Raw genomic sequence first — 27,214 nt, 5'->3', positions numbered from 1 at the left:
TCTCTCTCTCTGTCTCTGTCTCTGTCTCTGTCTCTGTCTCTCTCTGTCTCTCTCTCTCTCTCTCTCTCTCTCTCTCTCTCTCTCTCTCTCTCTCTCTCTCTCTCTGTCTCTCTCTCTCTCTCTCTCTCTCTCTCTCTCTCTCTCTCTCTCTCTCTCTCTCTCTGTCTCTCTCTCTGTCTCTCTCTCTCTCTCTCTGCCTCTCTCTCTCTCTCTCTCTGTCTGTCTCTGTCTCTGTCTCTCTGTCTCTCTCTCTGTCTGTCTCTGTCTCTCTCTCTGTCTCTCTCTCTCTCTCGCTCTCTCTCTTTCTCCCTCATACACACACACATCATAAAAATTCATTACAAAATATAATAGACACTTTTAATATTATGATTTACAAGAACAAGTTAAAAAAAACCCTTAATAACAACCTTTAGTAGGGTAGTAAAAGGCATATAACATAAATGGGAGGTTTGGCCAATAATATTTACTTCTTAGGTAAAAAACAATAAATCCTACCCAATACAAAGACAATAAATGATCTTTTAGGAATAGCACAACAAGCTATAATATCAATAAGAACAGTAAGAAAAACCTCTACAAAAATCCTATTGGAATACTACATCACAATATGGAACTATCCTAGGATTATAGTTATTTCAGTGGAGAAAAGACATAGGGAAGGATTATGTGAAGATGAAAAAAGATTTGATAGTAGATTAGATATGTAGAGTGAGTGTAAGTGAAGATAACACTGGAGCTCTGAGTCTGAATGATTAAGAGGTTGGTGAGTTCATAGGGAATAGAGAAGTCATTGATGTTGAACTGAAGCTCAGAAGAAAGTCTAGGGTTGGATATATAGATGTGGGATTCAACTGAATAGAAATGGTCATTAAGCCTATAAGAGTTTATGAGATCACAAAGGGGTATGGGATAGGTATAGAAGAGAAGAAAGCATAGCAAAAATGTTTGGGAGACACTCATGGCAAAGAGACATTACCTGGATGAAGATCCAACAAAGGAAACTGAGGAGGTATCAGACAGGTAGGAGGAAAGATAGGAGAGAACACTTTCACAAAAACCTAGAGATGAGAGGGTATCCAGAAGGGGGTGTTCAAGGATCATACATTATAGAGAGGTCAAGAAGAATGAGAATTGAGAAAAGTTCTTTCAATTCAGAAATTAAAAGATTGATTACTTTGGAGGAAAAAATATACAATTTAAGGCAAACAATGAGATCTGAAGACCATATTGAAAAGATTTGGAAATGAATAAAAGGAGAAAAAATGAGAGTATTGAGTATGGACTTGTAAATAAGTTTCTCAAGTATAGTATACATGAGAAACTGGACATGAAGTAAGGTCTTATTGGATATAAGTCCTTTGTTCTGTCCACATGACACATCACCCCTTGAACATCCCAACGGTAATTCAAATGATCATAGGCATCAACATTTCTCAAATCTAGCTGTCCAACCCTCTTCTTCCTCCAAACTTCCTTATTTCTGTCCGAACTATGTGTCTTTTTTGTTCTTTACTCTGTTATCTTTTGTTTTTTACTCTCCCTAATCTCCTATGTCTAAATGTGCTTTTAGTATTTCTAGTATTGCCAATTTTACTTTCACAAAATCTCTGGCATCCATTCCCTTTTTTCTATGCCTGATAATATCCTAGTTCAAACCTTCATCTAGTTGCCTAGACTACAGAAATAAATTTCTAATTGGTGTCTCTGAGTACTCTCTCAGATTTATCATCTATAAGTGCAACTCTAACCTCCTCACATCAATGTTTACATCTTTTAAAAAAGCTTATCATATTGTAAAAATATGTTTCATTTCTATTCTATTCCTCTACTCTTCATTCTCAATTTTTTGGTGGCTCCCTACTCCCTCTATACATTTTTCTCCCTTGCATTTAGATCTTTTCACAATGTTGCTTGAAATTATCTTTCCAAAATGATTTCACATTCTTCTTATTCATGTACTCTACATTTCAGTCATACAGTTCTACTTGAATTTCCCTGTATGAAACAGTGCATCTTCCACCTCGAAGATTTTGCACAAACTGTACTATATGCCTGGAATACTTAACCTTCTTAACTCTGTCTATTGAAATCTTTAACTTTCTTCAAGGTGAAATACAAATGCTACCTCCTAAAATAATCCTTCTTGTTTCTTCCAGTCACCAATGCTGTCACCTCAAGAGTGCTTGTTATTCTACTTATATTTACTTTTCTGTATATATTTCCTTTTCCTCAGTAGAAGGTAATCTCCTTGAAGGCATAAATTGTTTCAGTTAATTTCATTTAGTTAGTATCCTCAGTATTTTTCACAGTGCTTGACACATAGTAACTTCTTAACTAATGGTCTTTTAATTGAATTGAAATGTCCAAGTTACGATAAAGATGGTGGAGAAGACAAGGGTTTAGAGCAAAGCAGTGGGAAAATGCTGAAATGATCTGTGTACAAAATAATACAACTGGAGATATCCAATATATGACTGCATAGGCTAATATGGAGAAAGGTGTGGGGAGAAAGACAAAGAGAGGTTTTTAAGTAGTCAGGCTTGAAGATTGAATAAGTGAAGCATTATAGAGAATGATGTTATTGTATATTCTTGGAGCTTGAAGGGAAATGAAGACTATGACTAGTTTATACCATTCAGTCTTAGCACAATGAATACTTCATATATAAACATCCGTTTGGGAATTCTATTTACCCTCAATAATTCTGCCTTAAGAATCTTGAACCGTCTTTGCAGCTGCATTTTCCTTTTCCACTATTTCCATAAATTTACTATTATTCTTAAGGGAAATAAAACCACTTAATTGAATCAAAATGTGCCACTTATGGCACATAAAAACACAGAGAAAAACAGCAGTGGTCATCTAGTATTGGTTCTTGCTTTTAAAGTGAGGAGATAAATGCATGCTTGAACATGAAGTGTCAGTGCATGGCTATTCTGGAACCATTTATAAAAGATCCTTAGGCATCTCTGCAATGCACAAGTGAAAATTTTTGATGCTACTTCTATGTTTGCTTCAGTTTCAGGCTGATTTTTCTTGTGTGGTTCACACAGCAAATTACTTCACTCCTTCTTGGATCTTCTATAACTTAATAAAAAAAACTGATTTTAGAAGATGGAAATAATTTTGTCCATTCTCTTATATTTCTGGAGGTTAAATCATGAAAAAATGTTATCTGCTCTCTTCTGTTTTCCTCTACCTGTATGTTTTTTCTGTGCAATATTGTCCTGCTTAATAGGGAAAAAAAGTATTTAAATAATTCAACATTGAACTCTCAATAAAAGCAGCACTATTCACGCTTCAAAGTTGAGACATTTCAAGCAAAGTCTAATAATGCTAGATACAAAAATGATATAGAAAGTATCACTCTAAACTTTTTATTTCTTAAATACTCTTAAATATAGTGACAATTACTGTGGGCTACATATATTTGAGCGAACATCAAACTACTGATAGTGATGGTGCATGTCAGAACCATCAATCAATAATTACTTTTTATCATTTAGGCAATAGATACCTTCTTGTTAATGTGGTGAAGTCAGCTGGGCAAAAAATGCTTAAAACATATACATACTGAAACAGAGTCAACATTTTAATAAGAAAGACATTATATGACATTTTTATGATTTAAAGAGTTCCAGTTCAGAGAGAATGGTATTAGTATAAAATTCATGGGTGCTTTCCTATCATCCTTAAGCAGAAGGATTATAGCAAAAAGAATAATTTTTCCATGCTTTATCTGCAGGCTCACAGGGAGAGGGTTCTGGCAGACCCAATTATATTCACAATGAACTCAGAGAAAAGTGGTGCAGAGGTGAAATTTTCATTAAAACAATTACTTATATCTTCATATGGTAATTTCCAGGCAGATGCAAAGCTGAAGGAGCACCTGAGTTTCTCAAATGAATATTAACAGCATTTAAGTGCTAATGAACATTCTACATACTTCTCTCAAGCAGGCATATATTCATAGTTTCAATGAGTCCTGGTGACAGAGACTGTGACAAGTCAAACCTCAAATTACGTTCAAAATATAGCATTTTCCTAGATAGAGGGTGGGTTTTTTCAAGTAGTCATCTGTCCAGCAAAAGGGGGGAAACTATGTGAAGGAATAGAAAGGAAATAATTTTTATAGTATCACTAACAGGTATCATTACAACTTATATAGTATAAACTGCCATCTGCTGTCTTCTGGAAAATGGGAATATTATGTGAAATCTGATTGCTAATTACTTTTCTATACAGTTTTAGATGTTGTAAATAAGCTAGCCGTTATTATTAATTTTCAATATATTTTAATTTGAAGTAAAATGGAAATATATAAAACATCAAAATTTATTTAATAAAAAGTTTTAATTTTTAATATTAAATGAGTATTAATTAATTGTTATATAAGTATTAATTAAGACTAAACCATAGCAAATTTTACAGCATTTAAGATCTGGCCTTAATCTTGAATTGTCTTTCTTTATAGTAACAAACTTAACAGCTCTATCTTTCAGCATAAGAATGTTTTCATTCACATTTTAAAATTGTCTGTTAAAATTTCATTTATATTTTGATGACATTAAAGGATGGCATTTATTCAACTTTCACCACATAAGGTTAAAACTAATTATTCTAACATCAAATGTTGCTCTCCAATTCTTTAAGTATAGCTATATCCAATTACAATGCAAAGCTAAGCTAAGCATTCAGGTACACCTGTGTATGGTTAGGGGTGTAATTGAAGGGAAGAGTGAAGCAGTCAATTACATCCCTAACATCAAAAAGGTTAGAATAAATCACTGAAATCACATAAGGATCTAGAAAGGTGATTAATAATTACAATAATAATAATAATGCCTTATATTAACTTTCCATTGTAAATGAACTATAAATGAAAAATAAAGAAATACAGTTTAACTGGAAAATGTTCCCTTATTATCAAAGCAAATGTCTGACCAAGATGTCATAGGTTTTCTAAAGAATATAGAAAACCTGATTAGAGTTGATAATTATAAATGAAAATATAAATATAAATAAAATATAAATATAAATGAAAAAAGAAAATCCGAGGCCATGGGTAATATTTAATGCTCATCTACTGGTGATTTCTTTCTTTCTTACTGTCACCTTTCCCTTTTGACTTCTTTAAGTTTAAAGTTAAATGTTGATAATCATAGCAACTGCCATTTATTGAAAAGGCATTACAGCTTCTTAATCAGTAAAGTAAAAATGACAACAGCAATTAAAAAAAACTTTGATGTTAATATTTTATTTCCAAAATCAGCAAGTGAACTTTTTCCTAGGTTAGATTTTAGAAGGAATCTCATTTTTTCTAGATGAATCCAATCAATCAACAAACATTTATCAAGCATTTTCTTCAGCCAGACACTGATACACCTTGGAGATACAAAAGAAAGGTAGTTTTATTTTTTTTTTTCATTCTTTATCTTCAGGCTCACCAAGAGAGGGCTATAGTAGACCTGATTATATTCTTGTTAAACTTGTTTAAAGTAAAGAGCTCACTTTCTAATGGGGAAGACAACATGCATACAAGATATATACAGATTAAATGTGAAATAATCTCAGTGGGAAGGGACTAGGAAGCATAGAACAGGGGAAAGGTATTTTGCAAAAGTTAGGTTTTTAGCTGAATCTTAAAGGAGGCCAAGGAAGCCAAGTTTGCAGAGGTGAACATTCCAGGGATGAGGGAACAACCACAGAAGCAAAAAGGAATGGAGTCAGGATGGAGTGGGCACTAATAGCCAATGTTGTACCTGAATGATAGAGCATGTGGAAGGGAGTGAAGTATAAGCAGACTGGAGAGGTAGGAAGATAGCAGGTTGTGAAGGGTTTTAAATGCCAAAAGTCAAACTTTATATTTGATCCTCTAGGTCATGGGTCCCTGGAGTGTATTGACTGTGTAGAGGGCAAGGGGGAGAGGAGTGTAACATGGTTAGACTTCTGTTAGACTTCCATTAGAAGTCTAACATGGTTAGACTTGCAGAATTGATCCAATCTCTATTAATTACAATAGATGCCAATTTGGTCCCATACCTATAGAAATGCCCATTTAGAGATCTCACTTAAGATTTAGCTGGGCAGCTAAGGGGTACAGTAGATAGAGTGCTGCCCCTGGAATCAGGAGGACCTGAGTCCAAATCTGGTCTTAGACACTTAATAGCTGTGTGATTCTGGGCATCAAATCACCTCAATTCCTCATTATAAAAAAATGAACTAGAGAAGAAAATGATAAACCACTCTAGTATCTTTGCCAAGAAAATCCCAAACAGGGTCACAGAGGGTTGGATATGACTGAAATGACTCAACAACAACATTTGAGTTTTAAAGAGGATCATCATCATGAGGTTAATATTTCTTTAGCACATTCTCATGTTTTGAAAGACCAGTTATTCTAACTACTTTAGGGTTCTAATTACAATTTTGATGACTGATTGAGAAACTAGAGCTCTTTGCTTCTCCAGTGCTGAAAACTTATTTGTGTGATATACAAAGGAAATGCCATTCCATGCCTACAGCTCATTATCAAAAAATTCTTAGGGATATAAAGGATCTGTTTATTAGGTGCTATAATTTTTTTTCCTTAGGGATGTATTTTTATGTTTCTTTTGACTACCTAAACATCTGAAACCTTGGGAATTCTTCACAGACAAATATATGAATCTACACAGTAAAAATGACAAGCTTTTCATTCCCCTGTCAGTTTTCTCCTTTAACTTTCACTTTTCCTCTCACCAGGGGAAAGAAGTCACTTTTTCTGATTGATGCAAGATTGGACTCCCTTCAGACATTTGGTAAAACAAGGAAGATAGTAAAGTGTTTGGATGGCAATTAGATAAGTAGGTTAGGCATTCTCAGTAATGTCTCAAAAGAGATATCAAAAAAGCACATATTTAAATAACTCATATATTAACTTTCAAGAAACCACAAAACAAAATTTGTCCCAAGCTGCTAAACTGGAAAAATCCATATATCTTCAAAGTTTTTGTACCTTGCTCTTCCCATTGTATTTTTTAGTATAAGGAATTAAACACTGAGAGTACATTGTACTCCTTAACTAAGATTTTTTTTTCCCTTTACATCAAACTACTGAAATAACAAACAACAAACTTCTCCATTACACCATGTCAAATAGACTATCCTTTTGACATAGGCTTAAAATTGAATAAGGAGATCATAGAATCATGAAATCTCTGAGACAGAAGAGAACAAAGGGGTTACTCCAGTCCAACCTGTAAAGTTCCAACTACTAAAATCTCAGGGAAGTAGTTGCTGAGACCACTTGACCCAGTAATAATTTCCTTTGCTTGATCCAAGTCACTTCAATATTAGCCCTATATTTTCTAGAAGGGTTGTGAGTTATTATCCCACTCAGACATGTTGCGGTATTTCACAAACAATTGCATTTGGGTGGGGAGTGTGAAGAAAAGCACACCTGGGGATTCAACAGCGATAAAACTTAGAAATTGATTCCTATAGCCGTTATGCCCAGGTTCCTAACACTTTTCTTGTAATAGTGAATGAAAAACTTGCATCAAAAATGTATTTTGCCGCTAGCTACAATATACAGTTACACAGATGTCCTAGATTTCTCTAATACTGGTGGTGCGTTGACCTGTAAAAATCAACTTCATCAGCACTGACTTGTAATCTTAGATCATCCAGTGAGGTTAAATTGATGATGCAGCACATGATATGGTTTATTAAACAAACACATTTGCCATTTTGCTAGACTGTGAAGGTGTATGGGCACATTGTTAAGCATAATAAGAACTCGGGAATGTTTTGGTCCTTCTAATTCACTAAGATGCACTGAACAAGGACACTGCTGGACTCAAGTATAATAGAGGAAACTGGCACAAAACCAGAGAGGACAGGAGACTTTCTTTATTCCCACTACAAGGACATGGTTTAAGTACACACTGTGTTGATGAGAAGAGTCATTTTCTTTTTTAAAAAATAGCTATTCTATCTTTTTTGCTTTATTTCACTTCTTCTTCCTCATTTTTTGGGATACTATTGCTATGTGTCTCAGAAAGATATTGCTCTCTAGCTGTGCCAGAAAAAGTGACTTTTGTTTTGTTAGTCTATTTGGAGAATGTCTGATAGAGGGAGTCCATTAAGACTGAACAGTTAATGTTAGGAGAGAAATGTATCTGGGATATTGGAGCATAGAATTTTAATTCATTAGAATTCTGAGAGAAGGGAACAAGAATGGGTTTTGAGAGTCTAAGATAAAGTCTATATCTGTTTCAATTTGCCTCTGCCTACATCAAGTTAGAAGGCCTAGATTGCAAATAATTTCATCATTTAATTGTCTATGACTCTAAAAGGGTTATTGTTCTTTTATAAAGTGTGTTAACCTCAAAGATTAATAAAGATAACCATAAGTACTAGAGGATTCCATCATCACTTAAATAATTACATTTGATTGCTTATAAAGTAAAAATATTGGCAAATCATGCCAGTTTCTAACTTTTCCCTATTTTCACCCTATATATACAATCAATTGCCATGTCACAATATCTCCCAACTTCCCCCTTTCTTCTTGACTTTTACCACCTTCAGTAAAACTTCATATATTCTTATCTAGTTATATAATGGTCTCTTAAAAAATAAATACAAAATAATGGTATTTTAGGAAAAGAGAGCACTAGCAGTTGGGGACAACAGAAGGAAAATATTATTGGTCTGTGAATTATGTTAAATATTGTTATTCCTACTTTTTGAGTATTTTATTTTGAATTATATACATTATGAATTAGTTCCTTTAATTATACCCATCTTCCCACTGATAAGAAATTAAGTATAAATTTTGTTCATTTTTAATTCTTGAATACCCTCTTCCTAATCTATCCAATGAGCAACTCTAAATTTAACTCATGAACTACATTCTATAATTTGCTTTATCTTTATGAGGAATGTAGGAGGCTAAAATAGCTGTGAAATGTTCTACTTGCTAATAAGAGAGAAAAAGCCATAAAAATCATATATCTTTATCTATCTATTCATCTGTATATATAAAAAATGGGTATGTCATATCTATCTATCTATCAATCTATCTATCTATCTATCTATCTATCTATCTATCTATCAGAAGGAGATAAAGACAGACATTGTGGGTTAATGCATTTCATAAAGAAAACCTTATCTAACTGAAAAAGAGTGATTGATTTAGATCTTATGTTTAAGTTACTGACATTAAAATTAACGCAGTTTTATTCTACACTGAGAGCGGATAAGGAGAAGTTAAATATTCATCTTGAATACTTACAGAGAAAAGTAGTAGGCATCTCTTCCATTTTGAATTCAAAGTTTCTTAATAAGAAAAGGAAATTAGATTTATGAACCATCTGAAGTTAGGAGTCTGATGATGCTGGATTAAAGACCAGGAGAAGACTCTGGGAAGACAGCATTGTAGGTCAGAAAATTGAACACTCCAAATTTCCTCCACAAAAAAAAGACAGAACATCATCTCAGAGCAGCAGAAATAAACATAGGGTAAAGCAGTTGTCCTAAGACAATTTGAGTAGACCCCAGGAAAGACCTGACCTCCTGAAGCCAAGGTTCAGCCTGAGTGAAGTGAAAACATCTCCAGGCCAACTCTCCATAACCAACAAGCCCTGTGGGCAACTGGGTGGAGAGATAGCCTTAGCCTTACAAACTTTCATTTCCCAGACCAGTGCACATCTGACAACTAAGTAGGAAAAGATGGAAAGTTCTTTCAGAGTCTAGGGATGCCAAGCACAGGTATGCTAACCAGATGAGTCCTGGCACATGGCTGTGGAGAGAAGGAGCTAATACACACCTGGTTAGTGCTATAGCAGAAGGGTAGGGACCCTGTTCACTGTCAGCACTTGCAGGAGAGCAGAGTCCTTGGTTTCTGTTCCAGGGCAAAGAGGACAGCTACAGTTTGAGGTCACTGGAGGGATCACAGGGAACAAGATCATTTGTGAGACAATGTGGCTATGCCCCTAGCCATGGCTTAGGAGTGGAGAGGAAATCCCAAGGTTGGGCCCTGATACAGATCTGAGAAAATAACAGTAAGATGAGCCAGTGGTTTGGGACGTCATTCCCCATACCTCTGGACTAGAACTTGATTGTACTAATTGTTGCTAAAACCAAAATAAACAAATAAAAATGAGTAAGCAAAGGAGAAATAACCCAACCATAGATAGTTACCATGGGGATAGAGAAGATCTAGGTTCATATTCAGAGGAAGATAACAAAGAGGGGCAATGAGGTGGCACAGTGAATAGAGCACTGGCCCTGGAGTCAGGAGAACCTGAGTTCAAATCCAGCGTCAGACACTTAACACTTACTACCTGTGTGACCTTAGGCAAGTCACTTAACCCCAATTGCCCTGCTTTCCCCCTCCAAAAAAGACCAAAAAAAGAAAGGAAGATAACAGAGCTAAAAAAAAAAAGCCATTCAGTTTTCAGTGAGAAATGTCAAGTGGACCCAAGCACAGAAAGAGTTCTTGGAAGAATTTTTTAAAGGACTTTAAAAATCAAATAAGAGAGATCAAGGAAAAATTAGAAGAATAAAAGGAGCAATCCAAGAAAAAAAAACCAGAAAATTATGGAAAGAAAGTTGACCAACTGGAAATAGAGAATCAAAAATCAAAGGAAGAAAATAATTCCTTTATAACTATAACTGGCAAGAGGAATCTAATTATGTTCTAAGACACAAAGAAATAATAAAAAAGAATGAAAAAAAAAGAGAATGAAACATCTCATCAGGAAAACAACGTATCTGGAGAACAGATCAAAGCAATATCATATACAAATAGTCAGACTACTGGAAAATTAGGATAAAAAAGAATCATGATACAATATTACAAGAAATCATCACTGAAAATTGTTCTGAAGTTCTGGAACAAGAAGGCAAAGCAGAAATAGAAAAAAAATCTACCAATTAACACCTAAAAGATGTCACAGGAAGGAAACTTTCAGGAATATCATAGTCAGGTTTCAGATACCCCAGGTTGAGGAGAAAATGTCACAAAAAATAAGAATAAAATAATTCAAATATCGTGGAGCTACAACAAGGATTACACAAGATCTAGCAGTCACTGAATTGAAGGACCATAGATCTTGCAACACTGTATTTCATTTAACAAAGAAGCTGTGGTTATGAACAGGGGTAACTTACCTAGCAAAGTTAAATAAAATCTTGAATGAAAAGAAAAATAGATATTTAAGGAACTGAAATTCTTTCAGTTCTTTGTGAAAACCCCAGAAATTAAGGGAAAATTCGGCATACAACATCCAGGAGAAATATAAGATAAACATTAATGGCCGTTATAGGACACTTATTAAGGACAAAGTTTTACTTCTTATATGTGAAAATATAAGCATTATTCTTATGATTGTCATTATTTTGGTAGTCTGAAAGAAAGTCTTGGACTAAACTGAATATGATGGGGGTGAAGTTAAAAAAAGGGGGGGCAGCTGGGTGGCACAGTGAATATAGCACCCACCCTGGAGTCAGGAGTAACTGAGTTCAAATCCAGCTTCAGACACTTAACACTTACTAGCCATGTGACCTTGGGCAAGTCACATAACCCCAATTGCCCTGCCCTCTCCCCTCCAAAAAGCAAAAGAATATGTGTAGGGAAAGATAAAAATGAGTAATTATTTCAAACAAATGAGTTATAAAAGGAAAACTTGATATAGAAGAAATTAGTAGGGTGAAGAGTGGGTAGTACTGGAAACTTTTATCAAAATGGGTTAAAGAGAGATATCTATATCTGTATCTATGTCTATATCTACATAGATCTATATTGTGTGTATAATGTATATATATACATATATAAAGATAAATATAGAGATATATTGGGAAATATATATTTCCCTCTTTAAGCATGTCTGATAAAATTATATCTATATCGATATATGTGTGTATATATATCCCTATATGTGTGTACATATATATATATATATATATCAATATTGATACCAATATAAATATAGATGTAGAAATAGATATAAATCTACACTTAATTGTAGCCTTCTTTTGGGTGGGTGTGGGGAGGAAGGGGAAAAATAAGGTAAAAAATACACAGCAGGAAACCAATAAAGAAGCAAAGAAAAGATAGGCAGCTTTGAGAATAATGTGTAATATTTTAATATAGGCTTTTTTGAAGTGGAAAATTATTGTTTTATATTGAATCTTTTCTTATGTTCTGCTGAATACATAGTAATGATTTTTTCTTATTTTGTATTTGAATTTAAAATAATTTTTAAAATTCCAAGAAAAAAAAAAGAATGACAGATCAATAGCTCAACAGGATAACAACAGCAACAGCAAAGTTAAATATCCCCACAATTGGTTGACTCAGAACACTTGCCCTCAGCCCTTTATGCCATCAGAGTGGGAAATAATTTTCATGGAGAAAAGTATCTTCACCAGCTTCTATTGAGGTTGTATTCATAAATCATAGCCACCTTGTGCCTATCCCTAAACAAAGATTAAGGGCTGCTCATCACTTCTTCCATGAAAACTTTTCAGGCTGTGATTCTGTGATATCTTTCCCATCATAAGATTGCATTTGATATTAATATTCATGTATGTGAAAAAACTTACAAAGGGTAAGACACTGAATCTGACTTGTTCTCTAGCCTTCATAGGAGAAAAGGTGTGTTTTTTTTTTTTGGTCGTGGGGGTGGAGGGGAAGAAATAACACTATGTCCTGAGTTCTAATGAAAATGACCTTACTATTTCTCCCTTTCAGAAAATAAATCATTAGCAAAATTTCATGGTATGCTTTCAGTGAAAAAAAATACTCAAACCCTAAAGTATAATTATTTTCTGCTTTCTTTGATTTTAATTATTTTTAATTAACATTCTTTTAAATGCTGCCACTTCTCTATTTCATTTCTCTATGTGTCAGTTTCAAGAAAATTTCTTAATATCACATACCAACACACCCCTTTCTCAAAATCCTTTTCTATCTATTCAAGTTGTTCTTCTTATATAATGTCTGGTAAAATAACTGAACTTTATCCTCCCCCTTTTAAAATTGAAAATTTCCTTTTCTATGTCGATCGTTTATCCTTCTTTCGAGTTTTTAAGATGATTATGCATTCCTTCTAAGCATAGTTCCAAACTGCAGCTAGCATTCCAAACATTAGCAAAATAGAATGCATTGCTTTCCTTAATACCATCTGATTCTTTACAAGCCTAATCTTTTATTTTATGGGAAAAAATAACTAACAAATATTGAAATGTCTCAGTCTATATTAAACCTGAAGCACCTGACCAGGTTTTTCTCTCTCCTTAAAGGTTGAACTATTAATTTTCTCCAGGACTTTCATAATACATATCCCATCCCCAGTAGACAAATAATTGTGCATACATATTTGCATGTCCATATCACACACAAATACACATATGCACATGACAGGCTGAGAATTTTCCCTCTCTTTGTATCAAAAAGTTTCAAATGAGGTATTTCAAGCACATTTATGCATAGCAAAGGAAAAGTTTTCAGGCTAAATAGTTAACAATAAGGAGAAGGTCTCATGGGGAAGATAGTCAACATGCATTGGAGATGGTCTTCACCAGCTGTGTGCACCACAACTGGCCTGGAACTGTCAACACTAACTGCAATTACTGACCTTGCCAGAGCCTCTAACTCCCTTGAGGGGACAGAAGATATAGGGAATGATGGATGATTATGGGACTTTCTATAAAAAGGAGGGACAATTATGAAGTATTCATGCTGTCACAGAATATAGTACAGAATCTCAGGAGAATCACATTATTAGAATTTTGAGATTTTTGAATGAAAACAAGTTCAATGAGAGTTCACTCCAACATCCCATTATTATTTTTTCTACAAAAGAGGAAGGAAAGCATGTGTCTATCACCGAATAATCCTAACATATAGTTGAGTGAAAATGTTGGTGATTATCAGAATGAAAACTAAAAATCACAATATATTTACCTCCTTTTTTTCTCCTTTGGCCATTTTTCTATATTTATTCACTTTTAAGGCTGCATACCCTATGGTCTCTGACTTGGTTCAGGAATGCCTGGCCCTGACAGAGTAGAGAATCGTGGTGTGTGGTCAGTGGCTCAGAGGATTAGCCATGAGAGAGGCCATACTCTACCATTCCAAATCCAGCTGAAGCATCTTGCAAGGGCCCTATTCTCCCCCCATGAGAGGGAAAGTCTGGGCCCCTGCTCTATCTTCCTCAGAGGCTGTCCTTCCCACCCCTCCCTCCCTAGAGACCCCAGTCCAGAACAGGCCCAAGCACTACAAATCTCACCCTTTATTTTGGTTACAGATTTACACACATTCAGAGGCCTTTTAGATCTTGTTGAAAGCAGTGATGTCAATGCTCTGCACATAATCTTCGAACTTGGTGATCTCCTCCTCCAGGATGTCTGTGCCCACCTTGTCATCCTCTACCACACACTGGATCTGCAGCTTCCAAATGCCATACCCCACAGGCACCAGCTTGGAGCCTCCCCAGACCAGTCCATCCAGCTTTATGGAGCGGACACACTCCTCCAACTTTGCCATGTCGGTTTCATCATCCCAAGGCTTGGCATCTAGGAGGATGGAAGACTTTGCAATCAACCATGGCTTCTTGGCCTTCTTCTCTGCATATTGCCGAAGCCGTTCTTCCCGAAGTTGAGCTGCTTCCTTGTCTTCTTCCTCCTCGTTGCTACCAAACAAGTCAATATCATCATCCTCAGCATCCTATGCTGGGGTGGCCACCTTCTTAGCGGGTGATGTGATGGGTAGCTCTACCTTCTGCATAGGTGATACATCCTGAGTCTGAGGAGCCAGAGAGAGGTAGGAGGGGGAGCATTTCTCCATGGTAGACAGCTGGATTTCGAGCTTGGAGATGGTGAACTGCAGGTCTTGAATCACACTCCGATGGCTCTGGTTCTCTGCCTCTAGATTGGAAATTCTGGTAACCAGCTCACTATTATCCCCATTGGGACCACTGGAAGAGCTGGTATTTGTGCTTCCGGCCAGCGATTTCTGGATATTCTCCCTGGCTCTGGCAGTGTCACAGAGGATCACACTGGTGCCGTTCTCCTGTTGAAGAGATAGGTACGGGACCATTCATCTTTCTCTCTGCATCATCATACTTGAATTTGTCAAATCATATCTTCTCATGCACCAAGAAACTGGTTGCCATATTCACTCCGTGAGAAGCGAGGGCAGTAGCGAAAGGTTAGTCCTAAAGCCAATCCGGCGGGAAGCGGTGGGGAAAGCTTACCTCCTTTTTCTTAACAAATGATATTAATGTAGGTGGACTCTTAAAAAGGTTTTATATTGATTATATATTAGTTGATCATCTTTGTTAGAGGAAAAATGTTTATAACATATGGGACAGGCTGCTTCTCTTAATTCATTTTCCCCTACTGCTTTCATGGTAAAAATGAATTTTTAACTAAATTTCAACCAAGTATTTCTTCAAATAGAAAATGAAGCAGGTTCTAAAATAATATTCATCATCTCATATCAGTATGCTATGGCATGCTTAAAAGGTGAATAAACCAAGTATATACTTAAATGGGTAGTACAAGTTTTTACAACTGTTATTTGTAAAATGGGGAAATTTTGACTATTTGGTAAGGTCAAGGAAAATAATTTTCTCCATATGTTACCTGGTCTGCAATAAATACCATAGCATATTATTAATGGGCAATATTGAAATCCACCAATAATCACATATTAAGTGCCTATGGTGTGCCAGACATTGTGCTACGTACTGAGTAAAAGTTCAAATTTATTATCATTTTCTGACAGTTATGACAGTTACAGAAGTAGAGAAGACATGTTTTTCCACCCTTTTATTTTTTGAAATCTCAAGTCTCTAGTCACATTTTCTCAAATTTGTGATATATGGATGTGTATCACAACAGCGAAAGACTAATTCTCCCTTTGTTCTGAATATGAGAATAATAAAGAAGCTTTGTTGCCCTGAGAAATTATTAACATTTCCTAGTCAAACCATCTCATGTGAAAAACAGTATAAAATCCTCTCACCTCTTTAATTTTGTTCAGATTTTATTTATTTTCAAGATCTTAAACATATTTCCAAGTTATACACTGGAGAGTTTTAAATTCAATGACATTTTCCAAGGTCTACTATTAATTGATCATCTATGCTCAGTACCAGTGTTAGAAAGAGACATAAGACTTTTTATTTCCTCAACAGACTTACATGTGGATATGCATATGTGTGGTTGTGTATGTGTAATATACATATACATATATATACACACAAATATATATATATATATATATTACACATACACACACCACACATATGCATAATATATATATATATATATATATATATATTACACATACACACACCTATATACAAGATATTTAAAAGAATGAACTTTCAAATGAGTAATACAGTGAATAAATACTATAGTGTTTCAGAAAAAAATACTTTACCACTAAAGTATTCATAAAGGTTGGAGTTTAAGACTCCATAAATGTTGGATATGGCTTGTTCTTTCAGGGGCATACAATTTATCACACTTTTTTCCCTAAAGAAAATTAAAGATCAACAATATCAAATTACCTTTCATTATAAGGCAATTTCAAGATCAGATAATTGACATTTTCAAATAATATATATGTTTATACACACTTTGATATCTCATACTTTGTTGTATGTGATGTATCAATGTTGATACTCATTCCATTGTCATAGACCCCCCAAATTTTATGCCTTCTCCAAGTACTCTTTTAAGTACTCAGGGAATCCAGCCAAGCTGTTGGGTTCTTTCATTCACTAGTTATCCCTCACTCTTGTTATATGACTTGTGTTCCCTTTTCTTCTAGTCATCTATATCTTTAATAACAACCTTTATACTATTCTATGAAATAAATCATTTGTCATGGCTTCCAGCATCATTATACCCTTTCTGTGCCCCTTCTTTGCCCTTTTGATAATCTTCAACTTTAATTCTCCATAGAGTGTAATATTTAATGTTTCTCAATAATATGAGACAAAAAAAATGGTATTAAAAGATGTGCTTTTGTCTAAGAAAGAAAATGGGGGTCACTAAAAGAACTGTTTACCTTTCCAAAAGTAATCCAACCCTACTTGCCTCTCCCTCATATCTGGCTCCAAGTTACTGTTCATTTGTAGTATCCTTTCATCACATATACAAGTACTAACAGATGAACTGTGGGCATTTTCCATTTAGCTTCATACTGTAGTCTACAAAATAGGCATTCATCATAATTCATATTTATATGTAATAGCTATCATGTGTATAGAATTTTAAGATTCAAAAGCAGTTTGCATATTAATTCATTTTATCCTCACAATGACCTGTGAGGTAAATACTATCTCCATTTGACATGAGATAAATGAGGAAACTGAAGCAAGAGACTTGTTGTAAAGCCAAGCACAAGCAGTTTTCCAGAGGACTGCTGCTGTGAACAGCTTTCAATGCTCTGATTATACAGTATAATGAACTCTCTATTTATTCAGTAACAAACTAAGACAAAACATTAACATAAATCAAAGTACAGCATTCACAATATTATGGCATAACAACTTATCACTAAAATGGCGACACAGTTTTCACCAAAGTGGTCACATAGTTTTAAAAAAAGTACATTCATTTAGTAATTCAATCATTTACTAAGTCCTTAATTCAATCACAAAGTAAAAAGTTCAAAATTTCTCCACTCCTATGTCACATTGTCTTAGTCTCTTCAATCAAAAAGTCTTCTTTCTTATTAATTGGAGATTCGTTTCCAATAATCCTTAATTAGTAAGTCCTTAACTCAATCATCTAAATATCAAGGTCAAAGTTCTCCACTCTTAGGCCACAGTAAATTATGATCTTCTCAGTTTGCATTAAATATCCAAGGAGAAGTCTTTTCATCTTGACTGGAGGTAGACTCTCAGCTTCCATGGTTCCTCTTTCATGGTCCCAGCTCTTGCCAGCTCTTTGTTGTCCAGCTCTTTATCCAGTTCCTGTTCCATATTGAAGCTCACAATGTCTAGTGCACCTCAAGCCCTTCACAGTTTCTGTTCCAGGGAAGACAAAGCTTATCAAAGACACAATAACATTCACACACATTGCCGGCAACCTCATCAATTCACTTTCTCTCTGTGAAATCAATGTAGACCCAACAACAAGGTCTGAGAAATCAGCACAAATCATCATTATAGTCCCAAGACCTCTGAAAATGTCAGCAAGACCCTCCTCCAGGATTTCTGTAAGCATACAACAAGAAAATCCTCTTTTAGAGCTTCTGAATCAGTAGCAAGGTTCCAGGTCTTCTGTAACAACAGCACCATCCTCTATTGACAGATGATTCTGACAAAGTAACATCAAAACAGACAGACAAAGTACCAGCATCACAGTTGTGCTTCCTCCCAGTTCTCCTCTCTTCTCATTTCTCAGTTCTTCTCAATTCTCTATTTATTTCTCAGTTCTTAATTCTGTTCTCAATTCTCTCTCCAGCCTGGGCCTCTGCTCCTCAGCCTCCATGCATGTTCCCAGCAGTTCTGGCCTCTCTCAGCATGGGCTTTTCTTTATATATGGTATTAGCTCCTCCCTGTTCTGCCCTTTTCTGTTATATCAATGAGTTCATCCCACTGTGGGATTCACAAGTTTTGGATCTTAATACTTGACACAATCATGAAGTGCTTGCCAATACAAGGGTCATGGCAGATCTCCAAATTCCATTACTATTACACTTGTCCAAAGTCACACTTCTAGTGTGTGTTCAAGGCAGAATTTAAATGTCTTCCTGATTCTAAGTCTTGGACCCTATATAATGTATCATATAGCTGTTAGCTATTGTGCCATATATTGCTTGATAAATTATGATGCTCAAATAATTTCTTAATGAGTTAAATCTTTTCATTCACATTTTTTAGTAATCTAGTTCCCAAATATTTAAATAATTAGTTTTACAGGATTATGACATTTATAGGGTTATGTCCTTGAATTTTGGATATTAAATAGGAAAAAAAATGGAAATAAAAATGTCAACCAAATTATGAAGACCACAGACAAATATTGAAACAATTAGAAAATGTCCAGTAATAATATTCCATTCAGTCTGAGGCTGAATTTAAATACTTAGTTTTAGAACCTTAGAGTAGAAAGACAATTCAGAGGATATCCAGTGATATTCTTTCCTAAATGGTGAATTACTTGCAGTCCTTCTTAGTCTTTGCTTGTTGACCTTTAGTAATAAGGAAATTAGTAGTGGAACAGTTGGTAGAGCATTCAGCGTGGAGTCAAGAATATCTGAGTCCAAATCCCACCTCAACAATTTAGCACCTGTGTGACCCATAAAAAGTCACCTATATGCTGTATGCCTTATTTTCTTCATCAGAAAAATGGAGTTTGGGGCAGTTAGGTGGTATAGTCAATAAACCACTGGCCTGGAGTGAGGATGACCTGAGTTTAAATCTGTCCATACTAGCCATCTGACCTTGGGCAAGTCACTTAACTCCAACTGCCCTGCCTTCCCTCCTCCAAAAAGCAAAAAAAAAGCAAAATGGAGTTAATAATTAGCACCTACCTCACAGGGTTGTAATGAGGATAAAATGAGATGATATTTGTGTAGTTCTTTGCCAGCCTTAAAGCCAGCTATTATTATATGCTAGCTTTAATTATTGTCTCCAGTAGCAGCCCATATATTTTCTATTTTTCACTTTATATCTCTAGCATACAGTCAAGTACAGGGGTGGAGAAACCTTTGGTCTCGGGGCCACATGTGGCACTCTTGGTCCTCAAGGTATTTCAATGCTTTCTTAGTCTATAATTTCATTATTGTGTGTATTCCCTCCACTAATGCAGATGAGAACCCCCCTATAACTTAGAATAGATGATCTTTGAAGGTGCTGCTATGAGCTTCCTTTCTGATTATTTGCTTTTGTTGAATTTATTATATATCTCTGAAATAAACAACCCCCAGTGATGGCTATGCTTTATTAGACGTGTGGTCATGTCTTGCGTTTATCACTGATTAGCATATGGCCTTGAAAAAGTCAATCTTTTTCTTTCTTTCTTCCTTCCTTCCTTCCTTCCTTCCTTCCTTCCTTCCTTCCTTCCTTCCTTCCTTCCTTCCTTCCTTCCTTCCTTCCTTTCTTTCTTTCTTTCTTTCTTCCTTCCTTTTTAAAATTTATTTATTTATTTTTAGTTTACAACCTTTATTTCTACAAGCTTTTGAGTTTCAAATTTTCTCCCCCTCTTTCCTCTGTCCCTTCCCCAATACAGCGTGCAATCTGATATAGGCTCTACATATACATTCATACTAAACATATTTTCACATTAGTCATGTTGTAAAGAAAAATTATAACAGACAGAAAGGAACTTGAGAAAGAAAAAACAAAACAAAATTTAAAAATAGAGAGAACAAATGGTATTCTTCACTCTGCATTCATACTCTGTAATTCCCTGTATGTGGATAGCATTTTCTATCATGAGCCTTTTGGAGTTGCAAAATTCAATCTTTTAAGGGAGGCTAGGTGGCACAGTGAATAGAGCATTGGCCCCAGAATCAGAAGGACCTGAGTTCAAATGTGACCTCAGACACTTAACACTTACTAGTCATGTAACCTTGTACAAGTCATGTAATTCCAATTGCCCTGCCTTACCCCCTCCAAAAAAAGCAAAGAAAAAAAGTTAGAAAGGGGTCAGGAAGGGAAGAGCTTAAAATTTCATACAAAAAATAAGTCACTCTTTTATGCACTTATTTTTCTTCCATTCATCTGTAAGATAATTTAATAATGTTTAGAGTAGCTGTCCCACAGGGCTGTTGTAAGGAAGGCAGTGTGGCTTACCACCTGTTTGACTTTGGACAAGTCACTTAACTCCTTGAAGTCTTTGTGTATAAAATGAAGTAGTCTAGATGAGAGTTATCAAAGGGCCTGCAATACTATGAAGTGTGAAGTGCTCTTAAACCAGATTAGATGTAATTCATAACTATTTACAAAATAAATTATAAAACACTGATGATGTAATGTATGGTTTTCTAATTCAATATTTATCCTGCAACAATTATTCTGTATGATTTAGTAGCCCTTGTTCCTATTTAAATTTGTCTCTCCTAGTCTAGGTAATCATAATGCTGTGAGCTGGAAAGTTCAGAGTAAATATGAATTATTATGATAGATTTGTGCATCTATTTACAATTTAACAAACATCTATTAAATATTTACTTTATGGAATTTGATAGTTGGTACTGGCAGTACAAAGTCTGAAGCAAAATAATTCCTGGTCTAAAGGGGATAATATTCTACTGGAAGAGTATTGCATATACACTGAAAAGTGAATACAAAGTAGTTTTATTGAGAAGAAACCTATCATGTGAGCTGATTCATACAGGAAGCACATGATTCTAAGTAGGAAGTATCTGAAGCTGTGAGGGACAGTCTCCGCAAATGAATAGAGAAGGATAATAGAGTCATGGATCTGGAGAGGTATTGGACCTCAGAAACCATATAATCCAACCTCTTCTTTTATAGAAGAAGGAGAAACGAAAACCCAGAGATACTAGTGACATCCAAGGTCACATTAAATAATAAACATCTTAGATGGAATTTGAAGCCAGGGCCTCTGATCCCACAGCCAGTGCTTTGTCACAATTGTAGAATTCATTGAATAGCTAGCAAACTAATTTGACTGAAACATGGAATATATGAAAGGAAATAAAGGGATATAAGTCAATCCCAAAAGACGCGTGATGGAGAGAAAAACGTGCATCCAGAGAAAGAACTAGAAAGAACTAAATTTATATCCAGGTGGAAGCAAAATACCTGATCTTTTTTGTTCTCTTATTTGATTTTATGTCCTCTATACCATTTTTCATCCCAGCTGGTACAATCCATCCTTATAACCTGACCATTGTATAATGTGAAAGTATCTACAGATCCTATACTTGATTATAAGATGCCATGGGGGGGAGGGGAGGGAGGGGGACAAAATGTGAAATTCAAGGAATTGTGGAATTGAATCCTGTAAATTAAAAGGAAACAAACAAATTAATAAATTAAAGAATTAATTAAAAAAAAAGAAAATGCATGGGTGCTAGACTGTACATTAAAAAAAAAAACTGAGTATGCACTCTATCCTAGAAGTAATAGGAAGCTACAAAATATGTTTGAGTATGAGGGTGAAGCTCATTTTACTTAAAGATAGCTTATAAGTTTCAATGACCTAAACATTTAGAAATAGTCTTCCTCTATAATTTTAATTGGGATGGTATAAAAATTCATGTTGTACATAATTAAGAAATAAAAGATATCTGTCAGCCATTTTCTCTGACTTATTTTTTGGGTTCTCAAAATTTTTGTCTTTTTAATTGAATTAAGGTATCCAAAGAACAAGTTAGTTTTAAATAGGAAATTGGATTTAAAAAAACCCTTTGGCAATGCAATTAAAGAGCTTTTCATTTAAACAGGCAAATTTGGAGGAAGAAAAAAACTTAATCACAGCAGGAAGAATTCTTGATATACATTTGTAATAAAATGTATTATAATTATTCACTCTAATTAATCTTATGTTATGCTATGAATACCCCCACTCATTCTTTTTCTTATTGGGATGATATGCTAAATTTAAAATTTTTTCACTGATATGTCATATACTTTTTTTTATAATTTTGGCAATACATAAGCTTAATTATTTTAAAGGAAAAGCTCAACATTTCCTCACAGATTAAAAACTAAAATTCTACTATTTTTTCTTCTTTTTTATAAGGTTCACTTGACACTATATTTTGGTTGCTATAATATGGAAAACATTGCTCTCATTTGATATTGGAAACCATACTTGAGGCCAACAATGTTCTATCTAGGACATACCTGTTGGGACTTTCCTTTGGTTAAATCTTGACAGAAGAGACCATGGTAAAACAGAGAAGGCAGGTCGCTTTGAGACATTTCATTTATCACAGTGATAAATGAGTCAGCCCAAATAGAAATGCAATCATACACCATATTGAAAATTAATTTGTTTTTCTATTGAGAAGGAAGATGCATGGAAGACATAGTTTATAAATTGTATTAATACTTAGCTCTGCTTGCACATAAAATACTGCAGATTATTAGTGGTAACCAGTAATTTGTCTATATAGAAACACACACAATTAACTTCAATTAAATATAATTCATGGATCATGAGATGCTCTTGCTAATTTTCTGGTTAATAGAGTGAATGTGGAATATTTTTATTTCAACTCTATACGCAGGGGGAAAAAAGAAGCCTTTCTAAAACATAGTGCCTTTTTTACTTATAGAGTGTATTGAATTCAATTTGATTCAACAAGTATTTAGTAAACACCTATTACATGCCAAGATCTCTGCTAAATACTGCTGATGCAAAGACAAAAATGAAATAGTCCCTATATTCAAATATGGAGTAAGCCTTCTACTGAAGAAAAACTATATGGTCAAAAAAATTGCATGCAAATTATAAACAAAGCAATTCTCTGGAACAGATAATAGATCTAATATGAAGACTAGTTTGTTAACAACAATACAAGGATTCCAGAGAGCACAATGGAAGGGCAACACAGAGTGGGAAATGCCTAAGAGCGAGAGAGTACTACTTTTAGAATAAGGAATTAAGTACTAAAGAAAATTGAATGATAAACCATTTTAAAAAATATATTAAGGAATCTGATATTGCCTCAAGTATCAAGATTCTCTTCCTTTCCACCCCACACTTCCCCTCTAGTAAAGTGCTTCCTTTTGTCTACAGTGACTTGTAGAATAAAAGTTAATTACCCTTAGGGTTGTGTTCCTGTCCAAATTAAAAAAAAAATTAAACAATGGCTGGTTGGGACAGAGGCAGAGGTTTATCTGCAGGTTATTAGTGTTTTAAAAAAGTGATTATGAAAATATCAGTAACTACCTACACATTTGTCTATTTTCCCATATCTATAATACTATTATGAATCTACAGATAAATTGAGAGAAAGTTTGATGAAAGTATGAGAGGGATTTTCCCATATGACTTTCTTCAGCAGATCACAGTTTTAACGATATCCAGTTGAATGAGAGGTAGACTAAAGTTGACTCCACTGTGTTTGGTATATATCAATTATTAAAGAGTATTTTGATTTGGTTTGGTAAAGGAGAATTCTCCACCACTAAGATGTTTCCATGTATATTTTTAATCATATAAAATTTCTTGAAAAATATATAGCAATAGATATTACTGCTCAATAATCCTTTTACTAGTAATATCAAATAAGGCATAAAACATTTACATGTGCCTCCAAAAGAGATTTTTCTCTATTAGGAAGAAACTTCTACATTGAGTTCCATGTGGAAGAGGGAATTCCTATAGAGGAAGACATCCTCCACATGCTATATTTCCAGGATGTTTCTTTGCTAATTTCATCAAGTTCTGGGATATTTCAGTCTCCTGACTGACATTCATTTAAAACAGTTTAGCCTAACTATCGACCAAAGAAAACCTAGGTGGATTAAAAATGGGTATTGTCCATACTATAATAGGTATTTGGATAGATAGTCTTCCAAAAATGGGCTATTAGTACATATATTTTGGACATACATTGCAGATAAACAATTAATTTGAAGAGGAGAAGACTAGATTCCATTCAGAAAATTGTAGAGAACTTTTAGTGGCCCCAAGATTCTCACTGAAACAAAGATGCATATTTTTACACCGGTTGTCTCCACTATTGTAAATACGCTATTGAGACCAGAAAGTGTACTTTGTCTTTCTTTCAATCTCTGGTGCTAAGCACAGTGTGTCTAGTATAGTAAGAGTTTAATAAACAATTTTTAATTGATTATTGTTGTCATTTATCTGTGTCACAGGATGTCATGATGACTAAAGGCCACCCAAAGGACAATTGCCAGAAGCATGGTTATTGTGAATAATCGATGTTATACAACTAATGAATACACATTATTAAAATGCACACCATTTTCCCCCTCAAAGCCATTATCAAAAACATGATCAAACAGGAGAGTAAGTGAGATGGTCACATTGTGAGTGTGAGGCATAGCTGCTTACAACTATGTGTTCTGTTGGGAACTAGGCTATTATAAAAGACACAGAAGTATATTCCCAGAATTTTGAGTGGTACCCTGGTTGGACCAAGGGATGATTGATGGGAAGGCTTCAACAGAGCCTGTATTCCTAAAATATTAAGAGAATATAAGGAAGGTTGACATTGTGTTGTGACCCCACATGGGATTTATGAGAGGCTATGGACAAGAACTGCACAGAATCAGAAGACATTGATGCTACTGGATCTACATTATTGAAAGAAGTACTTGCATCAGTGACATCATAAATTCATTGGAGTGTTAAAGTATGGGTACATGGCCATAGATAAGATGTAATCTGCATCATTGGAAAGAGTAGCCAAATAAATGTAATTATATATTAATTTAAGTAATCAAAGTATTTCCCAATTTATTGCATGCTTTATTAATTGTTAGATGTTACTTGATACATTTCAAATAATAATATCTCTTCTACAAGGGATACATTTGAAAGGAAGCCTGTGCAGAGGACAGATACAGTTCCTTAGTAGAATGTTTAAGTATGTATCTAGAAGACTTGAAGGCTCCTTCTTGCTTACTGCACCTATCTCCATATAATTCTGTTGATTGGTCAGTTTAGTTTCCCCAGCTAAATTCTCGTTTGTCTCTTACAAGAAGTAACCTTATCACCAATGTTACTACACCTACACATTTTTTTTTCCTTGAGACTATTCAAATCATTCAGGGAGAAGCTATCCAACCTCACCATTGAGACTATACAGGTTAATTGATATATTGTAATGCACATTTGTACCCTGATGAAGAGCTCACCAAATTATCATTTTAAAGTAACATTAATAAAAAGTTGTTTTCATAACAGCTTATGAAATTCATAGATGTTCAATATTTTATAAAATCATGTTGCATGATCTAACATGGTCAGGTGCTTAAGAGCTTCATTATTTATTCAGTGTTATTTCAAAGTTGTCATTTTTACTGTCTCCTAGTTAAGGCTGCAACTATTACCACTGATTAGGTTATTGGGTTCCTTTTTGCATCTATTTTTTGTGTTTGTTTTCTTGATGATCTTGTAAACTCTGTGGCTTCCTCAGTGCATAGTGTAGTCTTCTAGATTTTGATTGCTAGTGAATTCTTAAAATTTTCTGCCTTAGCACTGGCTAAGTCTTTCTAATTGATCACATACCCATCTATCATACTAAAATGGACCTTGATTTTTTGACTCAAGCCCTCATTAGAAAGAAAAAAAATGCGAATTTTTGCATTCTACCTTGACAGTTTCTATCCAGTTTGCATTTCCCAAGTCATTAAGCATATGATAGCAAAATTTCTAGTATCATCAAGGGAGCAGAATTAGAAAAGCATTGGGGGAAAATGACTGTCAAGAGAATTCCCTTAACACCTTATCTGGGGTTTTTTTACCTGACAATTTTTCATTTTCTTTCATACCATTCACAATTAATTTCTGTCAGATCAACATTGCATTTTTCCTCCCTCAATGAATGGAACAGAAGCATTCCTTAAATATCCCCTAAAGACCATTTTATTAATTATCCCTAATTAGATCTATATGCTTATAACATGGTACTTTTTCTTATATGTAATCTTAGTTTAAGACATGATTTAAAAAAGAAATTGTTCTACTTTTGGAAGTGCTGCTTCACTATTAGGGGAAATTACTTGCAAGAGAAAGGCTGAATTTTAAGTGATGTTCTGCCCATGGGGCCCAATTTAGACATAGCAAGATGTTTTTTCATTGTCCAAAATATGCCATTAGTAGAGCTATGGAAGTTTACAGAATGACCACCAAGTCTCTCTCTCTCTCTCTCTCTCTCTCTCTCTCTCTCTCTCTCTCTCTCTCTCTCTCTCTCTCTCTCTCACACACACACACACACTTACACACACATCAGTAGTCTCCATTTCTTTCAGTTACTTGGAGCAGTATACCAAGGACTCCTTACTGCTCCCACCTATGACACTCACCAAAAATGCTGCTGTCATTACAGAGCTTCTTGTACTCATTTTTTAATTTTAATTTCCTCAGAAAATGGGGATATCTTAAACAGCAACACCTATGACTTTCTTTTCTCAGTCATAAAATGAATATATTTTCCTCGTTTTTTTCTTTTCTTTTTTGTATATTTCTACATGCTATTGTTGCTTTCTTCGAATAGACTTAACATTTATGCATGACTGAT

The 27,214-nt window shown here is 34.7% G+C and overlaps 1 protein-coding gene and 1 pseudogene across 1 annotated transcript in view; both read right to left on the bottom strand.

Moving 5' to 3' along the window:
* Nucleotides 1–27,214, bottom strand: part of IL1RAPL1 (interleukin 1 receptor accessory protein like 1) — a 1,610,170-nt gene that overhangs the window by 569,898 nt on the left and 1,013,058 nt on the right. The gene's annotated exons all lie outside the window — the stretch shown is intronic.
* On the bottom strand, nt 14,282–15,518 carry LOC138144290 (elongation factor 1-delta pseudogene; annotated as a pseudogene).

Source organism: Petaurus breviceps, unplaced genomic scaffold (genome assembly GCF_028583685.1).
Source record: "Petaurus breviceps papuanus isolate PSGF00001 unplaced genomic scaffold, PetGlider_PUasm1.0 90696, whole genome shotgun sequence".
NCBI lineage: Eukaryota > Metazoa > Chordata > Mammalia > Diprotodontia > Petauridae > Petaurus > Petaurus breviceps.
This window is presented reverse-complemented; position numbering and strand designations above follow the sequence as displayed.